This window comes from Bos taurus, chromosome 1 (genome assembly GCF_002263795.3).
Source record: "Bos taurus isolate L1 Dominette 01449 registration number 42190680 breed Hereford chromosome 1, ARS-UCD2.0, whole genome shotgun sequence".
NCBI lineage: Eukaryota > Metazoa > Chordata > Mammalia > Artiodactyla > Bovidae > Bos > Bos taurus.
In genome coordinates this window covers 142,778,794-142,799,663 of record NC_037328.1, presented here as the reverse complement: position 1 = coordinate 142,799,663, position 20,870 = coordinate 142,778,794, and the positions used below count along the sequence as shown (strand labels likewise).

At 48.4% G+C, this 20,870-nt stretch overlaps 1 protein-coding gene across 8 annotated transcripts in view; it reads right to left on the bottom strand.

Annotated features, from left to right (window-relative positions):
• SLC37A1 (solute carrier family 37 member 1) overlaps positions 1-20,870 on the bottom strand; it is a 101,615-nt gene that overhangs the window by 74,256 nt on the left and 6,489 nt on the right. For 5 of the 8 annotated variants that reach the window (XR_009495520.1, XM_024996552.2, XM_059889344.1 and 2 more), the window contains exon 2: positions 17,872-17,929. The exons of 1 other annotated variant lie outside the window; for it this stretch is intronic. The gene's annotated coding sequence lies outside the window, so the exon portion shown is untranslated. Of the gene's footprint in view, positions 1-407; positions 1,224-17,871; positions 17,930-20,870 lie in introns of those variants that run through there. 2 more of the 8 variants (XM_024996537.2, XM_024996534.2) reach the window with 2 other exon arrangements.

The following is a 20,870-nucleotide window of genomic DNA, read 5'->3' as shown; positions in this document are numbered from 1 at the left end:
ATGAGTGAGGGAAACTTGCTTTCCAGAGAACACATTTTCTATGGTCTGTGCCTTAGGCAATATTAAAGATTAATGACAAAAGCCAGTATCTCTTTCCTGGGCTTCAATACAAATGCGAACCCTCCATCTCGATTGCTTTCTCCCACCAACAAGCAGCACCCCAGGTGGTGTGCACAACACAGAACCTGCAAAGGCGCTTGCAAAACCCTGTGGTAAGACTCTGGGGGTCTCCAGTCCTGGGTTCTCAGGGTTGATTTTAAAAGGCCTTAAAGAAAGAGCGATGGGGAAATTTAATCTAGTTACCAACTCAGACATCCTCAGACGATTGAAATTCAAGGGCAGGTGGGCACTGTCCAGGCAGGCAGCTCAGGGAGAGGAAAGGAAAGACGGGCTAGAGAATTTCAAACCTGACGGTGGGGCGTGGGGCCTCCAGCACTGGGGTCGCAGTCCCGGGTCGCCAGGTCACCGGGATCAGCAGGGTGGCTGCGGAGGCTGGGACGGCAGGAGGGTGGGGGCAGGAGGAAAAATAAGCCAGACTGTGGTTGCCCCGAGGCCGGGTGACTTTCCGGGGCTCTGAGTCCTGTAAATCACTCCCGGAGGCTCCGGGCTCTGGGGACCAGCCGCTCAGAGACAAACAACCCGAAGGCCCCGGGTGCGGGCGGCGGCTCCTCCCCGCGGTCGGTCCCGGAGGAGGACAGGCGGGCACGCCCCCGTCTCCGCCGCGCGACGGCCCCGCGCCCTACTCCCCGCGCGACCCCCGGCATAGCTGTCACCGCGGCCCAGCGGCCCGGGAAGGGCCCGGGAGGACGGCTGTGCTCGCCCGCGCCCGGAGCTCCGATGGGCGGGTGCCGGCCCAGCACCGGCTCCGCGCCTCCGCTCCCGGGTCCCGGGGCGCCCGGGTGATCCCGTAGACCCACCCCCGCCCGGCTGCATCCGCCCCCCTGGGCCTGGGGGGCGCCCGGCCCCGGACCAGCACAAAGACGCGCGCCCGGCGCAGGGACCCCGGCTCCCCGCGCGTCGCCAGCGCTGGCAGGTGTCGCTCGGCCCCGGCGCCCTGGTTCCCAGGCCCGGCCGGCGCGGGCGGTGGGCAGGGGTCCGCGCATCGCAAACCCTCTCCCCGCCCCGTCCGGGTCCCCACGCCTCACCTGCGCCCCCAGGCCCGCGCCCCGCCGCCCGGCCCCGCAGCCGCGGGCGCTTCCTGTCGCGACTTCCTGGGGCGGCGCGGAGGCCCCGGCGGCCCTTTCACTTTCAGCGATCGCGGGGCGCCGGCTCGGGCCCCTCCCCTCCGGCTCATCCTCCTCCCGTCCTCCCCCGGCCCCGGAGCCGCCCGGGGGCCCTGACAGCCTGGGGACGGCGGGCGGGGCGCCCCCACGCGGAGCCCGGGGCATCGCCGCGCAGGAGTCCTCCCCGCGGCCCCAGGTCCCGGCGGCACCTGCCTGCGCGCGCCCGGGCTTGAGTTCCCACTGATCGAAGAGGCGTTCCCCAAGGACGCTTAGTCCTCAAGGCAGGTCCTACCCAGAGCGCGGCTTCCGAGAAAGGATGGCACTAAAGGGGCAGCCTTGCCGCTGCCACCTGCCCCCAACATTATTCCTATTGCCTCCTTTCAGGGGTCAGACTTAGACTGACGTTGTATTAAATGAAAATGGGGCCCATGATAGCTGTGTTGACCCATCTTTGATCACACCTGTGTAAGTGTGACACGCGGCTCACCTCACCTGCTCTCAGTCACCTGCTCTAGACCAACCTCCCCTCTCCTAATCCCGACCCTTGGCACCGCCCCCTCCCCTCCAGAGCCTGATTATTCTCCTCGGGACCGCAGAGCACCCAGGGTGGACACATGGCATCCAAACCCAGCCCAGGTGCCTGCTCCCAGGAAAGCAGCTCCTGGGAAGGACCCCATGAGACAGAAAAGAAACTCCAGGAAGAAGTGTCCATAGGATTAAAGCAACGCTTGAAGCTAAAACAAATTCAACGCCTGGCTGTAAATGCCCAAGAGGTCTGTAGGAGACAGAGGGCCCTGTGGCCTCTGGGCAGGCACCCACCTGGGTCTCGGGGGCCCTGCTGTGCCTGGGGAACACCGTGCCATTCTTTCCCGCTGGCTGAACTGGGTGTCAAATACCCCACCTCTGTTGGCTTTTGAGACACCTCCTCCATTTGGGAAGGAGAACTGCCACTTCACTGAAGCCAGAGGTCGAGCCACAGGTGAGCTGCTGCTCACCCTGCAAGGGAGGCGGCCCGTCTCCTGATTTCTGTCTCCCCTTGGTAAGGTCTCTTTTTCCCCAGACCTCCTCTCTCAGACAGTTCTCCTCCCTTCCCTAACTCTCCATTCCTGCAGATTCAAGCCTGCCCAGCCTGGCTTCCCTGTCCCTCCAAGTCACCCTGCACTCTCACCTGCCCAGGGCTCTGCTCAGGGCTCCTCAGGCTCCCAGCCTCCAAGCAAGCCCTCCCTCCCCAAATCCACTTCTCCAGCACCTCAAACTGCCCTCCCAAAGCAGACTGGACCTTGGCGTTCCTGAGGAAAACCTTTCAAGACCCCTGCCTTTGGATCAGAAATGAGCCCCAGTCCTTACTAGCTAGAAAGCAAGACCCAAACCCACTCATGACTTCAGGACCAAAGCTCAGACCATTCTCTAGTTTCCAAGACTTTCTCACTTGGCAGGTTGCTATTTCTGCCCTGGGCCTCCAGGCCAGCCTTTTCTAGTGAGCTCAAACTTCAAGACCTAGGTCAAGTATTTGTCAGTTTACTGCTTTCCCAGGGCGCTACGGGAACCTCTGGGTCCTGACTTATCTATCACAATGAACTAGTACTGGTTATTTCTAAACCTGTCTCCTAGCCCCTAGCCTGGGACCAAGGGATTCTCAGGGTCCTGCCCAACTCAGAAGGCCTCATCCATGTTTGCCAACAGCATGAAAAGATGCGGGAGAACTCAGCGCAGGGAGCCCCCCCGTTTCTACACCATTTCTCACCTAGAAAGAGATGATCCTTGTGTGGCACACCAGGGAAAACCAGAGGAACCTGAGCTGGTCTGCGTAATATTTGCCAAAAATATTCATCTATCAATTTTGCTGTTGTTGTTTTAGTTACTCAGTCGTGTCTAACTCTTGTGACTCCGTGGACCTCTGCCCATGGAATTTCCCAGGCAAAAATACGGGAGCTGGTTGCCATTTTCTTCTCTGGGGGCATCTTCCAAACCCAGGGATCGAACCTACAACTCCTGCTTCTCCTGCACTGGCAGGCAGATTCTTACCACTGAGCCACCAGGGAAGCCCCTATTAATTTTACAAAGATTAAAATAGTAATATTTTACAAAATATAGTTTTTATGTTATTATTTTGTATGATTGATTGTAAGAAATATTTGAAAAGTATTAGGGAGACAGTAAATTTGTATGAAATTTCCAAATAAAAGAGTTCACATTTTGAAATGAAAACAAGTAATTGCTCCAGTGGACATACCAGGTCTCATGCTTGACGTGGGTGCATGTAAGCTCAGGATGGGAGACAGCTGGGATGTTACCATGGGGACACTTTCTTGGTTAAAGTAGATGACCACCGGAAAGCCTTTTTTACAATCACAACATTTCCCAAAAGTTGAAATTATATTTAAGAATCTGACACTCTTTTCTTTCAACTTGTTTTGTTGACATTTCTTGTGCGAATCAACAGATAAATTTCCAGCCCAGTTGACATTTCATATCCAGCATTTCAAGCTCATGATGAAGCATGTCGGTCAGCACAGCAGTGCCTACGGGCTGCTGGTGCCAAAGCCGACTGCCAGGCTTCCAGAGAGATGAGCCCAGGGTGCCCAGACCTGGGGCTGCCCTGAACACATCTGCCTGGGTGGCCCTCGGCTTTAACCTCAAACTTCCATGTCGAGTTTGAATTTATTTTGATTTTATTTCAGAAAAGAGGAACAGACCCAATGAGAGGTACAAACACTCTGATCCAACAGACATGTCTTGGGTGCCTAATGGAGCCAGCCCCAAGCCAGGCACAGAGGCCTCAGTCAACAGGGGCCTTGCTTTCCCAGGATTCATAGAGCAAAGGCGTGTGGCAGGAACAGGCTGGTCCTCTCAGAGGGAAACTGATGTGAGCATGAGGGAGGACTCAGGTTCATTTCCTGGGGTGACCATAACAAAGGACCTCAAACTGGGTGACTTAAGATAACAGACATTTACAGTCTCTCGGTTCTGGAGGCCAAGACTCGGGCAGGGGACTTCCCTGGCGGTCCAGTGGTTAAGACTTCACCTCCCAGTACATGGGTGCAGGCTTGATTCCTGGCCAGGGAGCTAAGATCACACATGCCTCTCAGCCAAAAAAAACTAAAACAAAAACATAAAAACAAAACCAATATTTCAACAAATTCAATAAAGACTTTAAAAATGGCCCACATTAAGAAAAAAAAATCTAATAAAAAGAAAAAAGACGTCGGCAGGGATGTGCTCCCTCCAAAGTCTCCAGGGAAGTTTCTGTTTCACGTCTTTCTCTCAGCTTCTGATGTCACTGGCCATCCCGGGTGTTTTTTACCTTGTCGGGGTGTGTGTGTGTGTGTGTGTGTGTGTTAGCTGCTCAGTTGTGTCCAACTCTTTGCAACCCCATGGACTGTAGCCTTCCAGGTTCCTCTGTCCATGGGATTCTCCAGGCAAGGATACTGGAGTGGGCTGCCATTGCCTTCTTGTAACTACATGGCTCTAATCAGCCTCTGTTTTTACCTTCTCCAGGCTTGTCGGCATTCACATTGTCTTTTCTCCCTCTGTCTGTATCTCTTTTTCCCTCTGATAAGGACACCAGTTATGCTGGATTTATGCTCCCAACTCCAGGAGGAATTCAACTAAACTCATTATATCTGCAGTGATCCCATTTCCACTAAGGCCACATTCAGAGCTTCAGGGAAGAACATGAATTTGTGGGGTGGGGCAGGGCAGGAGGGGAACATTATTTAACACAGAACAAGGCTGTAAGGTTCTGTATAAGCCTGAACAGTGCTAGGGAGGGCACTCCCAGGTGAGCAGCATCAGGAAGTTGGCACCTGAGGTCCGTGGAAGTCAGGGGAGTGGGCTGTCACTGGGATCCAGGGCGCTAAGGCTACAGAGGGACCTGTTGGACTGACAGGAACTTTAGCAGAGGAGTAGCGGGGGAAAGATTCAGGGAATCCACAGCCCCAGCTCTGCTCCAGACCTCCCACTGCCTGACTAGGAGGGGGTGGAGGCCAGGAGAATCCCCTGGACACAGTGCAGCGCTGGACAGATGTGGTCCTTTCCTTGCCAAGAGCTTCCAGCTAGCGGAGGTGTCAGGTCACCAGCGATCACAATACCAACTCGTTATAATAGGAGACACTGTTGCTGCTGTTTAGTCTCTAAGTCTTGTCTGACTCTTTGTGACCCCATAGACTGTAGCCCACCAGACTCCTCTGTCCATGGGATTTCCCAGGCAAGAATACTGTAGTGGGTTGCCATTTCCTCCTCCAGGAGATCTTCCTGACCCAGGGATCGAACCTGAGTCTCCTGCATTGGTAGGCAGATTCTTTAACACTGCGCCACCTGAGAAGTCCAATAGTGGACATGGGTGACAAAGAGGGTTGCCTGACCCAGACTTGATGGTCACAGGAGGTGACATGTCAGGAGCACACTAGGAGTTGGCCTAGAGCTTGGAGAAGAGAAGTCTGTGCAGAGGGAGCACTGCAGGTACAAAAGCCTCCAAGACAGGCTGATTGGGGAGTGGGGATGGAGCGGGGTGAGTGAGAGGGCAAGGCTGAGGACTCTGGCAGCAATCTGACGGTTGTCTGGGAGCGCAGATGGAAGGAAGGTCTAAGAGGTGACAGAAAGGAGGCAAATGAGGAGGAGGAGGGTGGACACCCAACTGTTGGACCTGGGCAGTTACGTGGATGGTGGCGTCTTCACAGAGACAGGGAACAAAGAGAGGACAAACAGACTCGAGGGGTGGAGGCGGGGACAGGAAATTAGTTTATATTTGTTGAGCAATCGGTTCCTGAAGGACCATTCAGTGGGGATGTTGACTGGAGTTGGACATGTGTGTCTGGAGTCTGTGGAAGAACCCTAGGCTGGTGAGGGATGTGGGTGTAGACGACCAGGAGGGAAGAAAGCTTGCCAACACCTATGGGCCACGCAGGGAGACAGGCTGGAAGCTGAGGATGGAGCAGAGGGAAAAGCCAGAAGACTGTGATGTCCAGGAACCCGAGAGAGACACTGGAGGCTGCAAAGAAGTCAGGGTCTACTGACTTCACCTGGAAGGGGATGACTGAAGTTTCCATGGGTGTGGGGTGGGTGGGTGTGGAAAAGGAGACAGCATGGAGCAGAAAACCATTCCAGGAAGATTGGCTGTACAAAGAAAGGAAAGGCCCAACGTTGGAGAGGGACTTAGGGAGAAGAAGGGATATGTTTTAAATGTGTGGACATTTTCAAGCATAGATGAAAATGGAGATAACATAACAAAGCCCCAGGGACCCAACACCAGCCTTCGTCAATGATCAGTGTATGGCCAGTTTTGTTTCCTGTCTTGACTCACTTCCTGTCCCAGGATTATTTTGCAGAAAATCCCAGACATTATATTTCACCTATACAATTTCACGTGTATTTCTAAAAGATACATTTTTAAGCATAACCACTTTACCATCATCATGGCTCCCCCAAGCAACAATAATCCCATAGCAGCATCAACTACCCAGCCCATGTTTTCACTCCCCTGAGTGTCCTGTAAGAGGTCTCATGCTCTGAGTTCACTTTCAGGTGGGGACACGAACAGCCCATGTTAGCGTATCGTCTGACATGTCTCCTAGGTCTCTCCATCTGGAGATTCCCTTCTGTCTTTGTCCTGAGCCATTTGTCACTGTCATCACGGAGGCCGGGCCCTTCTTCTTGTGGAGCTTCCTACACTGTGTGCTGTGCTGACTCCTTCTTTATGACATGATCAAACTCATTCTTTGTGCATTTCCTTTGTATTTCCTGAAACTAGCAATGAGGTCTCGAGGTCTGATCATATTCTGGTTGATTCAAGGCAGAGAGACACCGAGCCTTGGGTCATCCTCTGCGGTGTTAGACATGCCTCACCTAAATTCCAGAGACAGCAATGGCACCCCACTCCAGTACTCTTGCCTGGAAAATCCCATGGATGGAGGAGCCTGGTGGGCTGCAGTCCATAGGGTCGAGAAGAGTTGGACACGACTGAGTGACTTCACTTTCACTTTTCACTTTCATGCATTGGAGAAGGCAATGGCAACCCACTCCAGTGTTCTTGCCTGGAGAATCCCAGGGACAGGGGAGCCTGGTGGGCTGCCGTCTATGGGGTCACACAGAGTCAGACACAACTGAAGCAACTTAGCAGCAGCAGCAGCACCTAAATTCATTACTTCATTAGAGATAGAATCCATACTTGTGAGATGCCGCTATCAGAATTCCATTGTTTCTTTTTTATTTGCTAGCATACTTTTATAAAAAGAAACATCCCCTCTGGGGTTTCCCTGGTGGCTCAGTGGTAAATAATCTGACTGCCAATGCAGGAGACACAGGTTCAATCCCTGGTCTAGGAAGATCCCATATACTGTGGAGCAACTAAGCCCATGTCCCAAGACTACTGAGCCCGCACTCTAGAGCCCAGGAACCACAACTAATGAGCCTGTGAGCTACAGCTACTGAAGCCCGTGTGCCCTGGAGCCTGTGCTCTGCAATAAGAGAAGCCACTGCAGTAAGCCCATGTACTGCAATGACGAGTAACCCCTACTAGAGAAAGCCTGGGCAGCAATGAAGACCCAGCACAGTAAACAATACATAAATAAAATTATATAAATATGCTGCTCTCTCTTTCTCTCTCTCTCTCTCTCTATATATATAAAGAAAAATGTCCCCTCATCAATCATTCAATTATTCAGTTAACTCTGAGGCACAGTTCATATAGGAAAGGCAGGATAAAGGTGAAATTCCTTATTCATCAGTTGTCCAAAAAAATGAGCTGATTTTCTAGTGTTCTTCAAAAGTGAGCCATGAGTTTTTTGTGCTCTGCGTTTTCATGCTCAGCATTAGTGGGTGGAGCCACAGTAGCTGTGTTTGCATCCACTCCCTTTGTTACTCTCCTCCCTGAATCTCACTGGACCACACTGGCCAGTCCTTGGCCAGTGGGAGGCTCTTCTAAGTGACTCCTGGGTCCTTCTGATGTGACCCAGGTACTTTGTCTTCCAGGGTGACACACAGTCATGCATATCCTGCCCAGACTGGAGTCAGCCCCTCCCCCAGGAGGCCAGGTCCTGGAGCAGCCAGAAGGGAAGGTGGGGGTGGGCAGGAAAGGGAGCTCCAAGCTTTAACGACACAAGTCCCACTACAGGAAGAAAGAGCAGGAATCCAGAGTATGTGAGGAGGAATGAGCCTCGGGCTGGAGAAGGGGTGAAGGAAAAGGGCAGGAGCAGAGTGCAGTCCCTTGGCAGGTGAAAAGGCACGAGGGGTGGAGTCTTAGCTCTGTTCCCTTTGTCACAGAAAGGAGTCAGCTGTGAAAGTGAAGAGGGAGGCTTTTGGGGGGACATCCAGAGAGTTGAGGGGAACCTCTAGGAACCCTGAGGAGGGGACAGCAGGTGCAGCTGGGAAACCAGAAGGAAGGTCATGAGATGAACATCTCTTGGTGCTAGTCTGTGAGGCAGTGCAAATGTGTCCGAGAGTCCAGTGGCACGGAGAGAGGACACAGCAGTGGACAGCTCCACGTGGAAGGCTCAGCTTTCACCACCCTCTTTCACAGGGAACATTCACTCCTTTCCCTGGTCTTAAGAAAGAGGCAATTTCAACCCTGCTGGAAGGTGGGGTCATCCATATGAGAGAGTCACCAAAAATGAGCACCTACTATGTACCTGAAGAACTATGGACAGAGGTTCAGGACACTGTACAGGAGGCAGTGATTAAGACCGTCCCCAAGAAAAAGAAATGCAAAAAGGAAAAATGGTTGTCTGAGGCAGTCTTACAAACAGCTTCCCTGTAGGGCTTCCCTTATAGTTCAGTCCGTAAAGAATCTGCCTGCAGTGCAGGAGACCCTGGTTCAATCCCTGGGTCGGAAAGATCCCCTGGAGAAGGAAATGGCAACCCACTCCAGTATCCTTGCCTGGAAAATCTCAGGGACACAGGAGCCTGGTGGGCTGCAGTCCATGGGGTCACAAAGAGTCCGGCATGACTGAGCGACTAACACTTACTTACAAACAGCTGAAAAAAGAAGAGAAGTGAAAGGCAAAAGAGAAAAGGAAAGATATACCTATCTGAATACAGAGTCCCAAAGAACAGCAAGGAGAGATAAGAAAGCCTTCCTCAGTGATCAATGCAAAGAAATAGAGGAAAACAACAGAATGGGAAAGACTAGCAATCTCTTCAAGAAAATCAGAGATACCAAGGGAACATTTCATGCAAAGATGGGCAAAATAAAGGACAGAAATGATATGGACCTAACAGAAGCAGAAGATATTAAGAAGAGGTGGCAAGAATACACAGAAGAGCTATACAAAAATATCTTAATGACCCAGATAACCAATCACCAAGCCAGACATCCTGGAGTCCAAAGTCAGGTGGGACTTAGGAAGTATCACTATGAACAAAGCTAGTGGAGGTGATAGAATTCCAGCTGAGCTATTTCAAGTCCTAAAAGATGATGCTGTAAAAGTGTTGCACTCAATATGCCAGCAAATTTGGAAAACTCAGCAGTGGCCACAGGACTGGAAAAGGTCAGTTTTCATGCCAATCCCAAAGAAAGGCAATGCCAAAGAATGTTCAAACTACTGCACAATTGCACTCATCTCACACACTAGCAAAGTAACGCTCAAAATTCTCCAAGCCAGGCTTCAACAGTACATGAACAGTGAACTTCCAGATGTTCAAGCTGGATTTGGAAAAGGAAGAGGAACCAGAGATCAAATTGCCAACATCTGTTGGATCATCAAAAAAGAAAGAGAGTTGCAGAAAAAACATTTACTTCTGCTTTATTGACTATGGCAAAGCCCTTAACTGTGTGGATCACAACAAACTGTGGAAAATTCTGAAAGATATGAGAATACCAGACCACCTTACCTGCCTCCTGAGAAATCTATACAGGTCAAGACGCAACAGTTAGAACTGGACATGGAACAACGGACTGGTTCCAAATTGGGAAAGGAGTATGTCAAGGCTGTATGTTGTTGCCCTGCTTATCTAACTTATATGCAGAGTACGTCATGTGAAATGCCAGAGTGGATGAAGCACAAGCTGGAATCAAGATTGCCGGGAGAAATGTCAAGAACCTCAGATATGTAGTGACACCACCCTTATGGCAGAAAGCAAAGAGGAGCTAAAGAGCCTCTTGATGAAAGTGAAAAGGGAGAGTAGAAAAGTTGGCTTAAAACTCAACATTCAGAAAACGAGGGTCATGGCATCCAGTCCATCACTTCATAGCAAATAGATGGGGAAACAATGGAAACAGTGACAGACTATTTTGGGGAGCTCCAAAATCTCTGCAGATGGTGACTGCAGCCATGAAATTAAAAGATGTTTGCTGCTTGGAAGAAAAGCTATGACCAACCTAGACAGCATATTAAAAAGCAGAGACATTACTTTGCTGACAAAGTCTGTCTAGTCAAAGCTATGGTTTTTACAGTAGTCATGTATGGATGTGAGAGTGGGACCATAAAGAAAGCTGAGTGCAGAAGAATTGATGCTTTTGAACTCTGGTGTTGGAGAAGATTCTTGAGAGTCCCTTGGACTGCAAGGAGATCAAACCATTCAATTCTAAAGGAATTTCTGAAGCTGAAACTCCAATACTTTGGACACCTGATGTGAAGAATTGACTCTTGGAAGAGACCCTGATGCTGGGAAAGATTGAAGGCAGGAACAGAAGGGGGTGACAGAGGATGAGATGGTTGGATGGCACCAATGGCTCAATGGACATGAATTTGAGCAAGCTCTGGGAGTTGGTGATGAACTGGAAATCCTGGTGTGCTGCAGTCCATGGGGTCGCAAAAAGTTGGACATGACTGAGCTACTGAACTGAACTACATGCACAATAAGTTCTATGTAGAAGCAGGGGTTGCCATGAGAAATAAGACAAAAAAAAAAAAAAAAGGACCTTCCACCAAGAAGTTCTGTCTCTGCAGGGAAACCATGAGTCATGGCAGGTGCAAATCCAGAGAGGGCAGACATTGCCCGGGGAGGGCAGAGGGGGACAAGGGCCCCAGAGGGAGCCTTGAGGAAGCTGGGCTTCAGAGCACAAGAAAATGCCTCCCGCTTCGAGGCATGGAAAGCGTGAAATATTATTGGAGAGATAAGGAAAGGTAACATCAGTACATGTTTACTTACTGTGAAGGCATCTCATTTTATCTCTATTGATCAAACAGCAAAAATTCTAGCAGTATGGGGTGGTCAACCGGTGCACCAGGGAGGTTTTTGGTTCAGTTGCTAATGTTGTTGGTAAAGAACAGAATGAAAAGCCTCCCACTAGAAGCATGTCCTGTATTGCAGGCAGACAAGAGTCCACATGCCAAGGAGTTGTGGTCCCACCAAGGATGGAGAAGCAGGCCTGCTAGGTCCCCGGGGGCCCAGAGAGAAGAAGGCCAGGCCTTCAGGCTTCCCTGGTGGCTCAGTGGTGAAGAATTCACCCGCTAACACAGAAGACACAAATTCGATCCCTGATCCCACAAGACTCAGAGCAACTAAGCCATGGCATCACAATCACTGAGCCTGTGCGCTACAGCCGAGCAGCTGCAACTACTCAAGTCCTTCACTCGGGATCCCGTGCTAGACAACAAAAGAAGATACTGCAGTGAGAAGCCTGCGCACTGCAACTAGAGCAGCCCTCGCTCTCCGCAGCTAGAGAAAGTCTGAGCAGTAACGAAGACCCAGCAAAGACAAAGATAAATAAAGAAAAAGAAGGCCAGGCCTTGGGGTGCTGCAAGCTGCCAACCTCTTGACTCAACCCTAGCTGACTCACTCTGTCCCCACCCGAGGCTCTCGTCTGGATGGGAAGGGCCCAGGCAGCAGGGTTTAACAGTATTTAGAAACATTGTCAGGGAATGTCAGAGACTGAGCTCAGCTCCAAAACAAGAGTGCCAAGAAGTCTAAGCTGGACAGAACAATCTCAGGGAACTCATAGTTTCTTTATAAACAGAGAAAAGGGTCAGAGTGGAGAGTTGCTGCCTCTGGGCTGTGAGAAGAGGCACAAAAAGCACCAAGCCATGTTTTTTCAAATAGAATAATAATAATAATAATAAAATTAATGTAAAAAACAAAGATAGAAGGCACACACACACATGCTTAGCCTAGGCCATGACTCATTAGTGGTAGGATTTTAGACTTCATGATACTGTGGTTCAGCTGGTAAAGAATCTGCCTGCAATGCGGGAGACCTCAGTTCGATCCCTGGGTTGGGAAGATCCCCTGGAGAAGGGAAAGGCTACCCATTCCAGTAGTCTGGCCTGGAGAATTCCATGGACTGTATCCTCATGGGGTTGCAAAGAGTTGGACATGACTAAGCAACTTTCACATCCTGCGTTAGGACACATTTTGTGGAGAGTAGCTTTGCAAATCCTGTGATAACACCTAACATGGAGGCACCCTCCCATTTGCAAGGGTGTGTGTTTTAGTCACTCAGTCGTGATTGACTCTTTGTGACCCCATGGACTGGAGTCCATGGACTGGAATATTGGAGTAGATGGTTGATCCCTTGTCCAGGGGATCTTCCCACCCCAGGGATCAAATTCGCATCTCCTGCGCTGGCAGGCAGATTCTTTAAAGTCTGAGCTGTCCTGTGATAACATCTAACACTGAGGTACCTGCCCATTTGCAAGGGTGGCCCTCAGCAAACTGCCTGTCTAAGACAGGGTCAAATGTTCCTGCTCCCAGCCCCTGGTGATGTTTCTTGCTTTTTTTCTGTGCTGTAATAAGGGGAGTGGTCCCTGGAAAATGCCTGAGAGCCTTGGGAGTAGCCAGACCCTGGCTCCACGGGGGCTACTGGATATTTGCACTGACCTATGCTTTCAGCCAGGAACCCCCCAGCCCCACCCCAGGGCTAACTTGTTGCTGGAGTCCATCTGTTGTAATTCCTCCTAGTTTTAAGCCTATAGGTAGTAGGTCAGGGAGAGGAAAACAGGAATCTGGCTCATCAGCAAAGGAGTGGAGTCATACCATGGACCCCCTCCCCCACCTCCAGCTGAGCTAGTGCAGATAAACAGGATAAGAAAGTTGGAATCTTTTTTTTTTTTTTAAGATTTTTTGATGTGGATCATCTTAAAGTCTTTATTGAATTTGTTACAGTATTGCTTCTGTTTTTTTTATGTTTTGGTGTTTTGATCCCAAGGCATGGGGGACCTTAGCCCCCAGCCAGGGATTGAACCTGCGACCCTCGCATTGGAAGGTGAAGCCTTAACCACTGGACCACCAGGGAAGTCTGCGAATTGGAATCTTTTTATGAGGTCCTCCACAAAGCTTGACACTTTTCAGTCTAGGTGTGATTTGGTAAATTATGTGTTATAAATCACAGGGTTGTACTTTAAATTTCCCTCTGGGCCTGTATTTGGTGATTTATGAAGAGGGGGTGCTTTTATTTGAAACAATATGTTAACAGCCTGGTGGGAGAATGTGGCTACAGTGGGCCCTGTTCACCTTTGGATTCTGCATCTGTAGATTCAACCAACCAGTGGATGGAAAATATTAAAAATACTTAAAAAAATTTCAAGAAAGCTCCAAAAAACAAAACTTGGATTTGCTACACACCAACAACTACTGACACAGCATTGACATTGTATTAGGTATTAGAAGTCATCTAGACATAACCTGACTTCAAGCCAGGCTTCAACAGTGTGTGAACCAAGAGCTTCCCAATGTACAAGCTGGGTTCAGAAAAGGCAGAGGAACCAGAGATGAAATGGCCAACATCCATTGGCTCACAGAGAAAACAACAGAACTTCAGAAAAATATCTACTTCTCCTTTATTGACTATGCAAAAGGCTTTGACAGTTGGATCACAACAAACTGAAAAATTCTTTTTTTCTTTTTTTTGAAAATTCTTAAAAAGATGGGACTACCAGACCACCTTACCTGGTTCTTGAGAAACCTGTATTCAGGTAAAGAAGCAACAGTTAGAATTGGACATGGAACAATGGACTAGTTCAAAATTGGGAAAGGACTACACCAAGGATGTATATTGTCACTCTGTTTATTTAACTTATATGCAGAGTACATCATGTGAAATGCCAGACTGGATGAATCAGTCAAGCTGGAATCAACACTGCCGGGAGAAATACCAACAACCTCAGATATGTAGATGATACCACTTTAATGGCAGAAAGTGAAGGGGAACTAAAGAGCCTCTTGAAGAAGGTGAAAGAAGAGAGTGAAAAAGCTGACTTGAAAATCAACATTCAAAAAACTAAGATAATGGCATCTGGCCCCATTACTTCACAGCAAATAGAAGGGGAAAAGTGGAAGCAGTGACAGACTTTATTTTCTTGGGTTCCAAAATCACTGCAGATGGTGACTGTAGCCATGAAATTAGAAGATGCTTGTTCCTTGGAAGGAAAGGTATGACAAACTTAGATAGCGTATTAAAAAGCAGACATGTCACTTTGCCAACAAAGGTCAGTAGAATCAAAGATGTAGTTTTCCCAGTAGTCATGTATGGATGCAGGAGTTGGACCATAAAGAAGGCTGGATGCCAAAGAACTGAAGCTTTTGAACTGTGGTGTTGGAGAAGACTCTTGAGAGTCCCTTGGGCTGCATGGAGATCCAACCAGTCAAACCTAAAGGAAACCAGCCCTGAATATTCATTGGAAGGACTGATGCTGAAGCTGAGGCTTCAATACTTTGGCCACATGATGCGAAGAGCCAACTCATGGGAAAAGACCCTGATGCTAGGAAAGATTGAGAGTAGGAGGAGAAGGGGGAAGCTGAGGATGGGATGGTTAGATAACATCACTGACTCAAGGGACATGAATTTGAGCAAACTATGAGAAGGACAGGGAGGCCCGGGGTGCTGTAGTCCATGGGGTCGCAAAGAGTTGGACAGGACTTAGGACTAAACAATAGCAACAGAGATAAAGTATATGGGAGGATGAGTGTGGGTTGTACGCAAACAGGATACCATATAAAGAACTTGAGCATACTTAGAGTTTGGTATCTGCTGGAGGTGGGGTTCTAGACCCAACTCCCCACAGAAACCGAGGGGCAATTGTACTCATGTTCTCTCTACCAAGCCCATCTTTTCCCAGCCAACATGGAGCCTGGGAAAGTCTGGCTGTGAACGGGGAGGCTCTCTGCCCAGGCAGCTGAATCCACCTTGCTCACCCAGGGGTGACAGTGCCAGCTCCCACCACAGCTTCCAATGATGACCTCGGCACTCACTTGGTCACTGGAAGGCTTGGCCCTGGGCTCCCCCAGGTGCTACCTTTTCTAGATCACTAGGACATAGCTCACTCTAGTCACCTCCTGACTCTCCTCTTTGGGGAGGGAGAGGGTAATGACTTGTTTATGTCTTCTGATGATTGCATTTGCTTTATGACTGCCTAGAGGCTTGTCCTAGCAGCTAGAACATAAAAAACCAGACCCGGGGAAGAGAGAGAGACGTACAGACAAGCAGGGATGCCAGAACCATAGAGGACAGGCCAGAACCTACAGCTGAGAAAGGGCTTTTGAGGGTCATTCCATAGCCGGGGGAAGCAGGTACCCAGAGAAGACACGTGAAACAGCATTTGCTTAGTAACACACTGGAGTACAGTTTCCTCAAGTACCACCTCTACATCCTTCAAATGTGTATTGAACATTTTCACTCATTCTTTTATATCAAATCTTGATTGAGTCAAAATAATTTTAAGAGGAAAGTGGAAAAAAGTTGGCTTAAATTTCAACATTCAAAAAACTAAGATCCTGGCATCCAGTCCCATCATTTCATGACAAACAGATGGGGAAACAGTGACAGACTTTATTTTCTTGGGCTCCAAAATCACTGCAGATGGTGACCGCAGCCATGAAATTAAAAGATGCTTGTTCCTTGGAAGCAAAGCTATGACTGACCTAGACAGCATATTAAAAAGCAGAGGCATTCTTTTGCCAACAAAGGTTGATCTAGTCAAAGCTATGGTTTTTCCAGTAGTCATGTATGGATGTGAGAGTTGGACAATAAAGAAAGCTGAGCTCTGAAGACTTGATGCTTTTGAACTGTGGTGTTGGAGAAGACTTGAGAGTTCCTTGGACCACAAGGAGATCAAACCAGTCAATCCTAAAAGAAATCAGTCCTGAATATTCATTGGAAGGACTGATGCTGAAGCTGAAACTCCAATACTGTGGCCACCTCATGCAAAGAGCCAACTCATTGGAAAAGACCCTGATGCTGGGAAAGATTGAGGGCAAGAGGAGAAGGGGGCAACAGAAGATGAGATGGTTGGATGGCATCACTGACTCAATGGACAAGAGTGTGAGCAAGCTCTGGGAGTTGGTGATGGACAGGGAAGGCTGGCATACTGCAGTCCATGAGGTCACAAAGAGTTGAACAAGACTGAGTGAATGAACTGAAGTGAACCCTGTAAGTCAGTGGTAAAGAATCTGCCTGCCAATGTAGGAAGCACAGGAGAGGCAGGTTCAGTCCTAGGGTAGGGAAAATCTCCTGGAGGAGGAAATGGCAACCCACTCCAGTATTCCCACCTGGAAAATTCCATTGAAAGAGGAGCCTGGTGGGCTCACAAAGAGTCAGACAGAATTGAGCATGGACACGGACAGGAACTTTTAAGATGAAATACTATTGTTTCTGAAAACACTTTTGAAGACATTTGGGTGCATTACCCCATAATCGTAAGTGAAAAATAAAACAACTCCAATTAAATACAAATACATCCCCATTCAAGAAGGCTGGGAGGATAAGCGGAGGAGGATACGAGAAGTCTTTGGAAGGCAGGGTTAGTGGTCATCTTTACTTACCTCTTTATACTTTACTGTATTTTCCCAATTTTCTGAGAGCATTTAGTAATTTTAATAATCCAAGTCTAGGCTCTGTGCTAGATTGCAGGGGTCAAGGCCCTGGTCCCCCTAGGGAGGTTGACCCAGAAACACAAGTCACAGCTAGGCAGGGGGGGCAACAACCACAGCCAGAGGGGGGTCAGAAGGAGCCAGAGAGGCGTCTCGCCATCAGGAGAGGCGGCCCCCAGAGGTGACATCTAGGTAAGTTACAGTAAGTCCCCTATGTATGAATGAGTTCCATTCCAAGTCCAATTTGTTCATAAGTACAACAAATTCAGTCCAGGTACCCAGTGAACACAATCAGCTATATAGTACTCTACTGGGATAGATTTATAATACTTTTCACACAAATAATCCACAAAAGAAACAACCAAAAAATAAAGAAAAACATGTTAGTATTATAGAACAGTATCTTGAAAAGTACAGTAGTCCAGGACAACAGCTGACATACGGGGGCTGGCATTGAGTGAACAGACAAGAAGAGTTACTGACTGCAGGAGGGAGAGGAGGTGGGAGATTATAGAGCTGAAGGGTCACCAGCAATAGGAGACGAAGGGCAAGCTGCAGTTTCACTCACGCCTGACGTTGATGGAATGCATGTTTGCATCTTTGAAAGTTCACAACTTGAAGGTTCGTATGTAGGGGAATTACTGTAGTAAAGCTGAAGAACTATTCCCCAGGTAGAGAACATGGGTCTTGTGTTTCAGAGAACAAGCAACAACGTACAAGGATCCATGAGGGTGTCTTGGAGAAATGTGATCTAAATAGTCAGCAATAGCTAACGTAGAGGGAGAAGGAGCCCTGGGGTGGGGGAGGGAGGGTCCTTATCTCCACAAATAATCAGGGAAATACAAAGTAAAGGCACTCTGAGACACTGTTTTGCCCAGAAAATTAGCAGATAAGAGAAATGACTTACAGCAGGCGGGGGAGCAGCAGCGATCAGTCACTCTGTTGGAGTGGGCAGGACTGGAGTTCTAGAAGGCAATGCGGGAGTAGGTGTTTATAGTCTTAAGGTTTCTTCCCACCGCCCAGTAACCCTTCATCCTATACAACTGAATTCTACAGCAGAGTCGGATTTGAGGTGTGGACAGAGACCTGTGCACTCAGAGGGTTATGATTTTCCTCATTTCTTCATTCATTTCTTTAGCTGGGGGAGAGGTTCCCAGGTGTTCACTGAGTGACTTTGTTACATCACTGACATTTCTGAATATGTATTCTTCTGTATGCATCAAATATTATACAATCAATGACTTCAAAAGATCAGTTAAACATACATGTTACGTTTCCCCAGCATCTGGCGTTTCCAGAGCATTCTCATCCTCAACATCTTATTTGACCCTTATGACCTCCGGCAGGTTGGGCAGCCTGATTCTGGGAAGTGTGTACATGTCACTCAGCTTGCACCCTCCTCCTCTGCTCCTTACTCAGAGAGACTCGTCTGGCCCTGAAAGGTGCAGCCCCTTGTCCCATAGGATCTCCTACCACCATCACTGCGGGTCATAGCAAGGTCACAGGTAATATCAGACGCAGAACCAAGCTTCTTATCTGCAAGTCGGGAAAGTGAAAGTTAAGTCGCTCAGTCATGTCTGACTCTATGCGACCTCATGGACTGTAGCCCACCAGGCTCCTCTGTTCATGGGATTTTCCAGGCAAGAGTACTGGAATGGGCTGCCATTTCCTTCTCCAGGGGATCTTCCCGACCCAGGGATTGAACCCAGGTCTCCTGCATTGCAGACAGATGCTTTACCATCTGAGCCACCAGGGAAGGACATTCATTTTAGAATAAGGCATTAACAGGTCAGTCAGTCAGTCAGTTCAGTCGCTCACTCATGTCCGACTCTTTGCGACCCCATAAATCGCAGCACGCCGGGCCTCCCTGTCCATCACCAACTCCTGGAGTTCACTCAGACTCATGTCCATCGAGTCAGTGATGCCATCCAGCCATCTCATCCTCTGTTGTCCCCATCTCCTCCTTCCCCCAATCCCTCCCAGCATCAGAGTCTTTTCCAATGAGTCAACTCTTCACATGAGGTGGCCAAAGTACTGGAGTTTCAGCTTTAGCATCATTCCTTCCAAAGAAATCCCAGGGCTGATCTCCCTTCACAATGGACTGGTTGGATCTCCTTGCAGTCCAAGGGACTCTCAAGAGTCTTCTCCAACACCACTGTTCAAAAGCATCAATTCTTCAGCGCTCAGCCTTCTTCACAGTCCAACTCTCACATCCATACATGACATCCATACAGGAAAAACCATAGCCTTGACTAGACGGACCTTTGTTGGCAAAGTAATGTCTCTAGGGATGTGTATTTCCTTCTTGTCAACTGCCACGCTTATAAGAGTGATAATCATAGATTATAGCCCGCCAGGCTCCTCTGTCCATGGGATTCTCCAGGCAAGAATCCTGTAGTGGGTAGCCATTCCCTTCTCCAGGGGATCTTCCCGAGCCATGGCTTGAACCCAGGTTTCCAGTATGACAGTCAGATTCTCTACCATCTGAGCCACCAGGAAGCTGTACTCGTATAAGAGACATAACCTCAAACAGTTAAAAGAGCTCCTTACACATAGAAACCTACTTATCTGTATATTTCCAGAAACTTCTGTCTCTTTCAACCCTTATGGGTATTAGTGGTATTAAATATAAGCATTAAACATCATCTGTTGTTCACAGAGTAACTTCTGACTGTCACAATTACCTGGCTGAACCATCTTTGGCAGTTTGGTCTTCTCCAGGAAGACACAATTGAAAATGACCAAGATAATCTGGAGTCAAAACCTCCCCAAAGACCTGTTGATGAACAGAATGTGCTTGTTTCTATATGAGTAACCAAAGTGCAGTTATTAACAATAATAGTGAACATTTACTATTATTGTTGAGCAACAGCAGTGTAATTATTAATAATAATAGCTAGTATTTACCAGGTGCTTTACTATGTGCTGGGCACACACTAAGCTCATTATAAACATCTTATTTAGACCTTACAACAACCCTAAAAGGACAGTGAACTATTACCACCATTTTATTCAGAAAGAAGCAAACAAAGCTAAGATTTCAAATTTGGGTCTGACTCCTACCCACTAAATGCCATAGAAACTCTATTTTTTTTTTTAAAGCAATTGCAGTGCCTGTGTTTTTATATCTATCTGTAGGTACACCTCTAAGTGTGTGTTTGTGCATATATAGGAGTTCAATTTTCTTGGGTTCCAAAATCACAGCAGATGGTGACTGCAGCCATGAAATTAAAAGATGCTTGCTCCTTGGAAGAAAAACTATGACCAACCTAGAGAGCATATTAAAGAGCAGAGACATTATTTTGCCAACAAAGGTCCATCTAGTCAAAGCTATGGTTTTTCCAGTAGTCACGTATGGATGTAAGGTATGGATGTGAGACCATAAAGAAAGCTTAGCACTGACGAGTTGATGCTTTTGAACTGTGGTGTTGGAGAAGACTCTTGAGAGTCCCTTGGACTGCAAGGAGATCAAACCAGTCAATCCTAAAAGAAATCCATCCTGAATGGTCATTGGAAGGACTGATGCTGAAGCTGAAACTCCAATACTGTGGCTACCTGATGGGAAGAACTGACTCATTGGAAAAGACTCTGATTCTGGGAAAGATTGAAGGTAGGAGGAGAAAGGGACCACAGAGGATGAGAGTACCATCACTGACTGGATGGACATGAGTTTGAGCATGCTCTGGGAGTTGGTGATGGACAGCAAAGCCTGGCCTGCTGCAGTCCATGGGGCTGCAGAGTCAGACAAGACTGAGCGGCTGAACTGAACTGAGGAGTTCAATACTCAAGAATACAAGTATTTTAATAAACAACCTTCCATTTCCACAGTGAAGATGGGCCTGAATTCATTATGGTGAAAAGTCTGTGGTTTTTATCTGAGCAGTTTGTAAACAAACAGGGAACCAA